The sequence below is a fragment of the Schistocerca serialis genome, unplaced genomic scaffold (genome assembly GCF_023864345.2).
Source record: "Schistocerca serialis cubense isolate TAMUIC-IGC-003099 unplaced genomic scaffold, iqSchSeri2.2 HiC_scaffold_194, whole genome shotgun sequence".
Classification (NCBI taxonomy): domain Eukaryota; kingdom Metazoa; phylum Arthropoda; class Insecta; order Orthoptera; family Acrididae; genus Schistocerca; species Schistocerca serialis.
This window is the reverse complement of record NW_026047756.1, coordinates 65001-77500: the sequence shown is the minus strand read 5'-3', so window position 1 is coordinate 77500 and position 12500 is coordinate 65001. Positions and strand designations below refer to the sequence as shown.

The 12500-nt window shown below is 56.2% G+C and overlaps 2 non-coding genes and 1 pseudogene across 2 annotated transcripts; all 3 read right to left on the bottom strand.

The window, feature by feature from the left end:
- Window positions 1-4778, bottom strand: part of LOC126443832 (large subunit ribosomal RNA) — a 7747-nt pseudogene extending 2969 nt beyond the window's left edge.
- A 188-nt stretch (window positions 4779-4966) lies between these two features.
- LOC126443836 (5.8S ribosomal RNA) lies at window positions 4967-5122 on the bottom strand. The gene has a single exon (XR_007582215.1). It is a non-coding gene; the product is annotated as a 5.8S ribosomal RNA (ribosomal RNA).
- Window positions 5123-5475: 353 nt separating this feature from the next.
- LOC126443827 (small subunit ribosomal RNA) lies at window positions 5476-7384 on the bottom strand. The gene has a single exon (XR_007582210.1). It is a non-coding gene; the product is annotated as a small subunit ribosomal RNA (ribosomal RNA).
- Window positions 7385-12500: the final 5116 nt, after the last annotated feature.

Genomic DNA, 12500 nt, shown 5'->3' with positions numbered 1-12500 from the left:
TTGATCTGCAGCCCCAGATGGGCGAGGGCTGCGACGGCTGCGTCGATGAGGGACTGCAATCCCCTCGCGGTCGATGCAAAAAGCAGGACGTCATCTGCGAAGGCCGCAGCGTTAACTCTGCGACCAAGGATCCGAGCTCCGATGTGGGAGGGAAGTTGACTCAAAACATAGTCCACCGCAAAATTGAAAAGGAGGGGGGAGAGGGGGTCACCCTGACGCACACCCCTAGCCGGCTGCAGGGGCACGCCCACGTCGGCGCCGCCCGCTATCACCGTCGTGCTACCCTCGTAACACCTTTCGACGTACTCAATAAAGCAATCCGGCAGGCCATGAGCCCTCAGCACGGGGCGGAGGGCGGCATGGTCCACCGAATCGAACGCTTTAGAGACGTCGATCGATGCCACAAAAACAGAGCGACAGGAGCGGACTGCGTCGGTGAGAGCAGTGTCCAAGATGAAGGTGTTTTCCAACATCCCATCCCGGGGGATGAATGCCCGCTGACGTTCGTCCACAGCACATGCACGCATCAGGCGTGACGCGAGAACCTTGTGAAAGGTCCGCGCCAACACCGAGCAGACCGTAATGGGGCGAAAGTCAGCGGGGGATGTTGGTGCAGCCGTTTTGGGGAGAAGTGACGTCCGGGCGCGAAGCAGACGCTCGGGGAGGGCGCGGGCCAGGAGGAAGAGGTTCAAGAGTTTCACCAGGACTTCATGCGGCAGGCGCCGCAGCTCCGCTGGAGTCAGGCCGTCCGGCCCGGCTGCCGATCCCCTGGGCGGCAAGGCAGCAGCGACCTCCTCACGTGTGACCGGCCCCCATAGGCACTCAGGAGCGACAGGCTCCGAGTGCGGGAGAAGGCGGTCACGGATGAAGCCGGCGGTGGAGATCGGCTTCTTCGTGAAGAGGTCCGCCCAGAAGTCCAGCAGACCGGGGATGTCGGGTGGCGGCTGCAGCAGGGTGCCGTCCAGCAAGCCGCGCACGCAACGCGCACGCGACCTACGGAAGGCGTCCTGTGTCCGCGCGTATTCCCAGCGGCGCCGCTTGCGCTTCTGCAGCGGCGGGGCGGCAGGCGGCCGCTTGGATGGTTGGCGCGGCCGCTGTGTCCTGGTGATCGACCTCTCCCCCCTGGACCCGACCGACGCAAGGGCATCCGGGAGCATGCCCAGGATGACATCGGGCGGCGTGCCCCGCCCCAGACCAATGACTCGATCCAGGGCAGAGAAACGCTGGGCGGAAGCAGGTAGCCCCGCCAGATGCTCCCAGATGGCGGCGTCAGTCGGCCCCTCCGGCGGCGGCCCGGTGGTGTCGGCCGCGAAGTCCTCGGCTGCGTCGACGGGCGGCGCAGCGGCCTCGCCCGCGTCAGGCAGCGAGCTCGCTACTCCACGGCGGGACGCCGGCTCTTCACCCCGACCGATCTCAAGTGCCTCCATGAATTGGCGGACAAGCTGCTTGTGGGCAGCTTGCCGCCGTCGGCACTTGATTGCCTCAAGCGTTCGGTCGGGGAACATCCTGGTAAGTTCTTGATTTACAAAGAAGAACCGGGCGTCCCTCTCCAGGAACAGTTCGGCCTCTGCCTTGGCGAGCGACAGGACTTCTTCCTCCGTCCACCTCGCGCGATGCCTCTCCGTCACGATCTCAGCGTTGGCGGCCGCAGGGTGTTGGCGGCGGCGATGGACCCCGAGACCGTTCTTCGTGGTAAAAGTGCGGTGGCACTCACTGCAAGCAAAGGGAGCTACACAAACTATCGCATTTTCGTTACGGCCGGTTGGCCGGATAGGTGCTGGGGTAGCTGGGGTGGCACCTTCAGCGGAAGGGCCACCATCTCTTGTTTCTTGTCGGCTGCCCCCAACTATAAAGGGATAATGCGAGGGGGGGCTGGTAACCCCCCCAAGCCTTAAGAGAGTCATAGTTACTCCCGCCGTTTACCCGCGCTTGCTTGAATTTCTTCACGTTGACATTCAGAGCACTGGGCAGAAATCACATTGCGTCAACACCCGCTAGGGCCATCGCAATGCTTTGTTTTAATTAGACAGTCGGATTCCCCCAGTCCGTGCCAGTTCTGAGTTGATCGTTGAATGGCGGCCGAAGAGAATCCGCGCACCCGCGCGCCCCCGGAGGAGCACGCTAAGGCGGACGCGGCCTCGCAGCAAGGAAGATCCGTGGGAGGCCAAGGCACGGGACCGAGCTCGGATCCTGCACGCAGGTTGAAGCACCGGGGCGCGAACGCCGCGCAGGCGCGCGCATCCTGCACCGCCGGCCAGCACGAGGCCGACCAACGGCGAGAGCAGACCACGCCCGCGCTAAACGCCCGCACTTACCGGCACCCCTACGGCACTCACCTCGCCCAGGCCCGGCACGTTAGCGCTGACCCACTTCCCGACCAAGCCCGACACGCCCCGATCCTCAGAGCCAATCCTTATCCCGAAGTTACGGATCCAATTTGCCGACTTCCCTTACCTACATTATTCTATCGACTAGAGGCTCTTCACCTTGGAGACCTGCTGCGGATATGGGTACGAACCGGCGCGACACCTCCACGTGGCCCTCTCCCGGATTTTCAAGGTCCGAGGGGAAGATCGGGACACCGCCGCAACTGCGGTGCTCTTCGCGTTCCAAACCCTATCTCCCTGCTAGAGGATTCCAGGGAACTCGAACGCTCATGCAGAAAAGAAAACTCTTCCCCGATCTCCCGACGGCGTCTCCGGGTCCTTTTGGGTTACCCCGACGAGCATCTCTAAAAGAGGGGCCCGACTTGTATCGGTTCCGCTGCCGGGTTCCGGAATAGGAACCGGATTCCCTTTCGCCCAACGGGGGCCAGCACAAAGTGCATCATGCTATGACGGCCCCCATCAACATCGGATTTCTCCTAGGGGCTTAGGATCGACTGACTCGTGTGCAACGGCTGTTCACACGAAACCCTTCTCCGCGTCAGCCCTCCAGGGCCTCGCTGGAGTATTTGCTACTACCACCAAGATCTGCACCGACGGCGGCTCCAGGCAGGCTCACGCCCAGACCCTTCTGCGCCCACCGCCGCGACCCTCCTACTCGTCAGGGCTTCGCGGCCGGCCGCAAGGACCGGCCATGACTGCCAGACTGACGGCCGAGTATAGGCACGACGCTTCAAGCGCCATCCATTTTCAGGGCTAGTTGCTTCGGCAGGTGAGTTGTTACACACTCCTTAGCGGATTCCGACTTCCATGGCCACCGTCCTGCTGTCTTAAGCAACCAACGCCTTTCATGGTTTCCCATGAGCGTCGATTCGGGCGCCTTAACTCGGCGTTTGGTTCATCCCACAGCGCCAGTTCTGCTTACCAAAAGTGGCCCACTTGGCACTTCCGATCCGAGTCGTTTGCTCGCGGCTTCAGCATATCAAGCAAGCCGGAGATCTCACCCATTTAAAGTTTGAGAATAGGTTGAGGTCGTTTCGGCCCCAAGGCTCTAATCATTCGCTTTTACCGGATGAGACTCGTACGAGCACCAGCTATCCTGAGGGAAACTTCGGAGGGAACCAGCTACTAGATGGTTCGATTAGTCTTTTGCCCCTATACCCAGCTCCGACGATCGATTTGCACGTCAGAATCGCTACGGACCTCCATCAGGGTTTCCCCTGACTTCGTCCTGGCCAGGCATAGTTCACCATCTTTCGGGTCCCAACGTGTACGCTCTAGGTGCGCCTCACCTCGCAATGAGGACGAGACGCCCCGGGAGTGCGGAGGCCGCCGCCCCGTGAAGGGCGGGGAAGCCCCATCCTCCCTCGGCCCGCGCAAGGCGAGACCTTCACTTTCATTACGCCTTTAGGTTTCGTACAGCCCAATGACTCGCGCACATGTTAGACTCCTTGGTCCGTGTTTCAAGACGGGTCGTGAAATTGTCCAAAGCTGAAGCGCCGCTGACGGGAGCGATTATTCCGCCCGAGAGCATCCCGAGCCAACAGCGGCGCGGGTCCGGGGCCGGGCCAGGTAGGTCCGTCATCCGGGAAGAACCGCGCGCGCTTGCCGGGAGCCCGAGCGCCCAAAGGGGCGAATCGACTCCTCCAGATATACCGCCGGGCAGCCAGCCAGGACACCGGGGCTCTGCCCAACAGACGCGAACCGAGGCCCGCGGAAGGACAGGCTGCGCACCCGGGCCGTAGGCCGGCACCCAGCGGGTCGCGACGTCCTACTAGGGGAGAAGTGCGGCCCACCGCACACCGGAACGGCCCCACCCCGCGGCGAGTGGAAAGGCAACCGGACACGACCCCGCCGCGGATTGCTCCGCGCGGGCGGCCGGCCCCATCTGCCGAGGGCGGAGGCCAGTGGGCCGGATGGGCGTGAATCTCACCCGTTCGACCTTTCGGACTTCTCACGTTTACCCCAGAACGGTTTCACGTACTTTTGAACTCTCTCTTCAAAGTTCTTTTCAACTTTCCCTCACGGTACTTGTTCGCTATCGGTCTCGTGGTCATATTTAGTCTCAGATGGAGTTTACCACCCACTTGGAGCTGCACTCTCAAGCAACCCGACTCGAAGGAGAGGTCCCGCCGACGCTCGCACCGGCCGCTACGGGCCTGGCTCCCTCTACGGGCCGTGGCCTCATTCAAGTTGGACTTGGGCTCGGCGCGAGGCGTCGGGGTAGTGGACCCTCCCAAACACCACATGCCACGACAGGCGGCAGCCTGCGGGGTTCGGTGCTGGACTCTTCCCTGTTCGCTCGCCGCTACTGGGGGAATCCTTGTTAGTTTCTTTTCCTCCGCTTAGTAATATGCTTAAATTCAGCGGGTAGTCTCGCCTGCTCTGAGGTCGTTGTACGAGGTGTCGCACGCCACACCGCCAGCCGGCTGTGCACGCTACCGAGTAAGTACCGGTATGCGAACCGCCAGGCGACGGGCGCGCATCGCACGTTTAAGGAGACGCGGCCGGCCCCACAGGCGGCCACGACACTCCCAGGTCTGCGAAGCGGGGCAAACGCCGCGCGCTTCAGTATACGTAGCCGACCCTCAGCCAGACGTGGCCCGGGAACGGAATCCATGGACCGCAATGTGCGTTCGAAACGTCGATGTTCATGTGTCCTGCAGTTCACATGTCGACGCGCAATTTGCTGCGTTCTTCATCGACCCCACGAGCCGAGTGATCCACCGTCCTGGGTGATCTTTTCATAGTTTCCACCATCTCTTTCGAGACAGTTGCATAGGCGGGACTGAGGCGTGTGGCGGCCCTGTTCCAGCGTTCAGTGTCCAACGGCCTCACGGCCGATGGGCGTCGTACGGCTCCACACCGGAGCGGACAGGCAGTCGGGCGAAAGTCATTCAAAACCGGCGCCAGGCGCCAGGTGCCGCAGGCCAGCCGCTCCAGCGCTTCAGCGCTCGTACCACACAACATTGCCTTTAGTTTTGAGACGAACGCGTGGTTCCGCACGCGGCGCACGGCTACTGCGAGCCGTACAGGTAGCTGCGTGTTGCGCGACACGACACGCACATCGAAAGACATGCAGTCTAGTCGGTAATGATCCTTCCGCAGGTTCACCTACGGAAACCTTGTTACGACTTTTACTTCCTCTAAATGATCAAGTTTGGTCATCTTTCCGGTAGCATCGGCAACGACAGAGTCAATGCCGCGTACCAGTCCGAAGACCTCACTAAATCATTCAATCGGTAGTAGCGACGGGCGGTGTGTACAAAGGGCAGGGACGTAATCAACGCGAGCTTATGACTCGCGCTTACTGGGAATTCCTCGTTCATGGGGAACAATTGCAAGCCCCAATCCCTAGCACGAAGGAGGTTCAGCGGGTTACCCCGACCTTTCGGCCTAGGAAGACACGCTGATTCCTTCAGTGTAGCGCGCGTGCGGCCCAGAACATCTAAGGGCATCACAGACCTCTTATTGCTCAATCTCGTGCGGCTAGAAGCCGCCTGTCCCCTCTAAGAAGAAAAGTAATCGCTGACAGCACGAAGGATGTCACGCGACTAGTTAGCAGGCTAGAGTCTCGTTCGTTATCGGAATTAACCAGACAAATCGCTCCACCAACTAAGAACGGCCATGCACCACCACCCACCGAATCAAGAAAGAGCTATCAATCTGTCAATCCTTCCGGTGTCCGGGCCTGGTGAGGTTTCCCGTGTTGAGTCAAATTAAGCCGCAGGCTCCACTCCTGGTGGTGCCCTTCCGTCAATTCCTTTAAGTTTCAGCTTTGCAACCATACTTCCCCCGGAACCCAAAAGCTTTGGTTTCCCGGAGGCTGCCCGCCGAGTCATCGGAGGAACTGCGGCGGATCGCTGGCTGCATCGTTTATGGTTAGAACTAGGGCGGTATCTGATCGCCTTCGAACCTCTAACTTTCGTTCTTGATTAATGAAAACATACTTGGCAAATGCTTTCGCTTCTGTTCGTCTTGCGACGATCCAAGAATTTCACCTCTAACGTCGCAATACGAATGCCCCCGCCTGTCCCTATTAATCATTACCTCGGGTTCCGAAAACCAACAAAATAGAACCGAGGTCCTATTCCATTATTCCATGCACACAGTATTCAGGCGGGCTTGCCTGCTTTAAGCACTCTAATTTGTTCAAAGTAAACGTGCCGGCCCACCGAGACACTCAATAAAGAGCACCCTGGTAGGATTTCAACGGGGTCCGCCTCGGGACGCACGAGCACGCACGAGGCGGTCGCACGCCTTCGGCTCGCCCCACCGGCAGGACGTCCCACGATACATGCCAGTTAAACACCGACGGGCGGTGAACCAACAGCGTGGGACACAAATCCAACTACGAGCTTTTTAACCGCAACAACTTTAATATACGCTATTGGAGCTGGAATTACCGCGGCTGCTGGCACCAGACTTGCCCTCCAATAGATACTCGTTAAAGGATTTAAAGTGTACTCATTCCGATTACGGGGCCTCGGATGAGTCCCGTATCGTTATTTTTCGTCACTACCTCCCCGTGCCGGGAGTGGGTAATTTGCGCGCCTGCTGCCTTCCTTGGATGTGGTAGCCGTTTCTCAGGCTCCCTCTCCGGAATCGAACCCTGATTCCCCGTTACCCGTTACAACCATGGTAGGCGCAGAACCTACCATCGACAGTTGATAAGGCAGACATTTGAAAGATGCGTCGCCGGTACGAGGACCGTGCGATCAGCCCAAAGTTATTCAGAGTCACCAAGGCAAACGGACCGGACGAGCCGACCGATTGGTTTTGATCTAATAAAAGCGTCCCTTCCATCTCTGGTCGGGACTCTGTTTGCATGTATTAGCTCTAGAATTACCACAGTTATCCAAGTAACGTGGGTACGATCTAAGGAACCATAACTGATTTAATGAGCCATTCGCGGTTTCACCTTAATGCGGCTTGTACTGAGACATGCATGGCTTAATCTTTGAGACAAGCATATGACTACTGGCAGGATCAACCAGGGAGCTGCGTCAACTAGAGCTGAGCAGCCGGCCGCCCGGGAGTGTGTCCCGGGGGCCGCGCGAACACGCAAGCGTCCGCTCAATTATTCTGCAAACAGGAGGAGGCTGAGCTCCCCTGCACAACACACCTCGAAACCCTCTCAGGTCCCGGCGGCGCGCAGCGCCGTCCTAAGTACTTGGTCGGGTTCGAGAGAGGCGCAATCGCCCGGAGTTAGGCGAGTAGACGCTTTAGGTGCGACCACCCGTGCTCCCAACTGAGCTTGCCGCTGCCGACAGAGGCCCGGGAGCGTGCTGTCGTGGCATTGCCGGCGGGAGACAACACGCGCCACCTACGGTGACCGGCAGCTCCAACGCCAGCGCCACAGAAGGACAAAAGCCCCACTTGGGTGCCGAAGCGAACTCTCCCAGCACAGCGCACGCGCCAACACGTCCGCACAGCTGCGATACAAACCACCTGCGAGAACCGCTGGGGCGACCGAGCAGCAGACGGCGTCGCGGCGCCGAGCGCCGGGCGGCGGCGCATCCTCAGCGCACACAGTCCTCAATCGGACCAGCACACTGCAGATGGCCACCGCGCTTCGCACCGGGCCCGCGAGGACCTACTTTGGCCGCAAGGCGCCGCGAGCAGGGGGCCCCGGCGCGCAGCTGCGCCGCCTGCCGCGTCCGTCGGCCGGCGCGCCTGCCACTGGCGCCCCCACCAGCCGGCTGTAGCGCGTGCGCCCACGCACCGCGCTGCCAGCACGCCGGGCGGCCCCCCCTCACCGGCCGGGGACAGTCTCACCCAGCCACCCGCCGCGTATCGCCTCACACCCAGATCCCCTTTCACGTTCGTGGGCATGGTGGGTATCCCTGAAACAAACCAGTTAATAGCTCGACCGATCGTCGCCAACACTGATTCACCTCTAGCGAGAACAACCGCACCACAACGGTTACCTGTTGTTCATTTGCGTAACGTCACCAGCAACGTAGACGTCCATCGCCATTTGCAACGAGTATTGCATGCCTGTGTCAGGTGTCACAACACACTACGTCTGCCCACATAGACGCAACAACATGTGCACGCCTCGAGAACACGTGGAAGGTAGCCCCCGTACGTATGCGGTGTCCATTGCGCGAACGACTGTCAGCCGGCCTCTGCAGGATGTCGCAGATGTGGAACGCGGTGCAACATGCTATCACGGTGTGTGAGAAACGACTACGTCCGAATACACGCTCCACTACATCAACAGACTGCTCATGCTGATCGCCATCGAGGGCGTCCGTTCCTCCCACACGTCTGAATGGCGTACCACACTGCAATCCAGCTCTTATAGGGAGACGACACGTAGCTGCGTGCACAATATTTGGACTGTATGGTCTGCCGTTGCTAGGCGCAGTCGTCGTACGGTCACACATGTGCCACGATGTATCATTCAGTACATACGGACCAATGTGCAGTACAGTTTGTGGGTTTTGCGTACATCGGCGGACAGGTGACAGGCCGTACCACAACGTAGGCTGAGTACGTCGGCATGCGAAGGGCATTGAACATGCAAACTTCTCAACGACCAGCTTGCGAAGGCAGGGGGGAAGGGGGGGGGGGCATGTACGTCCTGCTGCTATCCACATTACAGTGTATAGCAGGAGCATGTGGAAAGTCAGCAACACCTGCAAGGTGTTTAACATGACGCGATACACAGGGGACCGGGCAGTGCGAATAGCGAACTATATTGCGAGGGTTGCGGTTAGGCAACACTACACTAATTTAACGAGTTGCATAACAATTACAGAGCAGGTTAAGGCGCAATATAGGTTAGGTTAAGGCACAACATGGGTTACGTTAAAGCACAACATGGGTTACGTTAAAGCACAACATGGGTTACGTTAAAGCACAACATGGGTTACGTTAAAGCACAATTTAGGTTACGTTAAAGCACAATTTAGGTTACGTTAAAGCACAATTTAGGTTACGTTAAAGCACAATTTAGGTTACGTTAAAGCACAATTTAGGTTACGTTGAAGCACAATTTAGGTTACGTTGAAGCACAATTTAGGTTACGTTGAAGCACAATTTAGGTTACGTTGAAGCACAAATTAGGTTACGTTGAGGCACAAATTAGGTTACGTTGAGGCACAAATTAGGTTACGTTGAGGCACAAATTAGGTTACGTTGAGGCACAAATTAGGTTACGTTGAGGCACAAATTAGTTTAGGTTGAGGCACAATATGGGTTAGGTTGAGGCACAAATTGGGTTAGGTTGAGGCACAATATGGGTTAGGTTGAGGCACAATATGGGTTAGGTTGAGGCACAATATGGGTTAGGTTGAGGCACAAATTGGGTTAGGTTGAGGCACAATATGGGTTAGGTTAAGGCACAATATGGGTTAGGTTAAGGCACAATATGGGTTAGGTTAAGGTACAATATGGGTTAGGTTAAGGTACAATATGGGTTAGGTTAAGGTACAATATGGGTTAGGTTAAGGTACAATATGGGTTAGGTTAAGGTACAATATGGGTTAGGTTAAGGCACAATATGGGTTAGGTTAAGGCACAACATGGGTTAGGTTAAGGCACAACATGGGTTAGGTTAAGGCACAACATGGGTTAGGTTAAGGCACAACATGGGTTAGGTTAAGGCACAATATGGGTTAGGTTAAGGCACAATATGGGTTAGGTTAAGGCACAACATGGGTTAGGTTAAGGCACAATATGGGTTAGGTTAAGGCACAACATGGGTTAGGTTAAGGCACAACATGGGTTAGGTTAAGGTACAATATGGGTTAGGTTAAGGTACAATATGGGTTAGGTTAAGGTACAATATGGGTTAGGTTAAGGTACAATATGGGTTAGGTTAAGGTACAATATGGGTTAGGTTAAGGTACAATATGGGTTAGGTTAAGGTACAATATGGGTTAGGTTAAGGTACAATATGGGTTAGGTTAAGGTACAATATGGGTTAGGTTAAGGTACAATATGGGTTAGGTTAAGGCACAACATGGGTTAGGTTAAGGCACAACATGGGTTAGGTTAAGGCACAACATGGGTTAGGTTAAGGCACAACATGGGTTAGGTTAAGGCACAACATGGGTTAGGTTAAGGCACAACATGGGTTAGGTTAAGGCACAACATGGGTTAGGTTAAGGCACAACATGGGTTAGGTTAAGGCACAACATGGGTTAGGTTAAGGCACAACATGGGTTAGGTTAAGGTACAATATGGGTTAGGTTAAGGCACAACATGGGTTAGGTTAAGGCACAACATGGGTTAGGTTAAGGCACAACATGGGTTAGGTTAAGGCACAACATGGGTTAGGTTAAGGCACAACATGGGTTAGGTTAAGGCACAACATAGGTTAGGTTAAGGCACAACATAGGTTAGGTTAAGGCACAACATAGGTTAGGTTAAGGCACAACATACGTTAGGTTAAGGCACAACGTAGGTTAGGTTAAGGCACAACGTAGGTTAGGTTAAGGCGCAATGTAGGTTAGGTTAAGGTACGATATAGCTGAGGTTAAGGTACAATATCGCTTAGGTTAAGGTACACATTGTTGTAGGGAAAGGTGTATTGGGGGGGGGGGGGGGCGGCAGGTTCGTTGATAGTGATTATCGTAAGTGCATGCCTGCGGGATCATCCGATTTGTCACGTCAGGATGCACTTGTGGCTCATGACAGGCGGCGCTCCGATTCCAAGGTTATGGCAGATGTGTGTCTTTCATTCCTGCCATTGTTTGTGTACTGTGACAGGAGGCAGTATTGTGATGTTGGGTGCACCCCTGTGTAGGACATGTGTGGGTGTTCGTGGCTTAACTGAGCAATGGCGGATGTCGGAAGGGTGGGATATTCTGTTTTCTGGGTGGACCTCCCGGTCTGGTTATGATAGTGTGGATTGTGTAATGTGGCGGAGAGGATGCACCGGATGTTCTTCCATGCTGGTGGTTAGATATTGTGTGTGTGCCTGTTAGAGGCAGAGAGTAGTGTGTGATAGTGTCTGGCTGACGTGTGGTTCTCATTGTGTGCAGAGTCTTTCAGCATGTATAGGGACGGTTGTATATATTATCTGTATTCTGATGGCTCTGCATTTATTACTAATCAGTGCCGTGTATACGGTTACTCTGGTTCCAGTCGAAACTGTTCTATCTCTGTACATTAGTGACACTGCGGCTCCACTATGTTGCTGCCCCTGTCGGCCGTTTCCCCCAGTGTATGGCTAGTGATTATCAGCAATCAGTCTATTAGTCAATACCGGTAGTGTGACGACTTCAAATGTCCGGGATGGGGGAAGCTAAACCCTTCCCGTGGGTCAGGGCCTAGAAAGACTCTTCCCACGCAGGAGGCTCGGACTGTCGTTACTCTTCCGAGAAATATATTTGCCCAGCGTTTTTTGCGACTGCGAGTGCAACGCCAGGAGGCTCCGACTGTCGTTACTGTTCCGAGATATATATTTGCCCAACGTTTTTTGCGACTGCGAGTGCAACGCCCACGGGTACCGACATGGATGGGGCGCTTCCTAGCTGATCGCTCGGCATGGGAATCAGTACAGTGAGCAATGCGATCGCGTCTGTAGCTTGTACGTGGTACAGCTCGCAGCTCATGTATAGGGACAGCGGGAATGTCGCATATTGGACATAACTCTTCATGAAACGCAAGTTATAGGTGTGGATTGCACATTACGAGTGCGGGAAACTTCCGCCGTTCATCCGCTGGCGTTGCGAGTTTGGCCGTTGGGGTGGGGCACGAGCGGGTGCGGGTGGTGTGATTGCCGGTCCACGACGTCGTGCGGCAGAGGCACTGGCGTTTGGGTGCTGTGGTCGACAGAGGCTGCATGCTTTGTGGGTGGCGTCGAAAGATGGGCACTGTGGGCCCATCGATGTCTTAGTCGGCTTGGCGTCCCATAGATGGCGGTATCGTCGTTGCAGGAGCTCATGCTGAGGGAGACCTACAGATGGCGGTATGTTATGTGGTGCGCTCGACATGGCGGACGTAGTGTTGTCAGATTCGCATAGATGGCGATACTGTTTTGCCAGCATCGTTGGCGTAGTTCCGTCGGATCCCTGTAGATGGAGGTGGACATTCTGGCCTCGATGTCAATGTCGTTTGGTCACATTCCCATAGATGGCGGTATGGTATCTTTACTGTGGA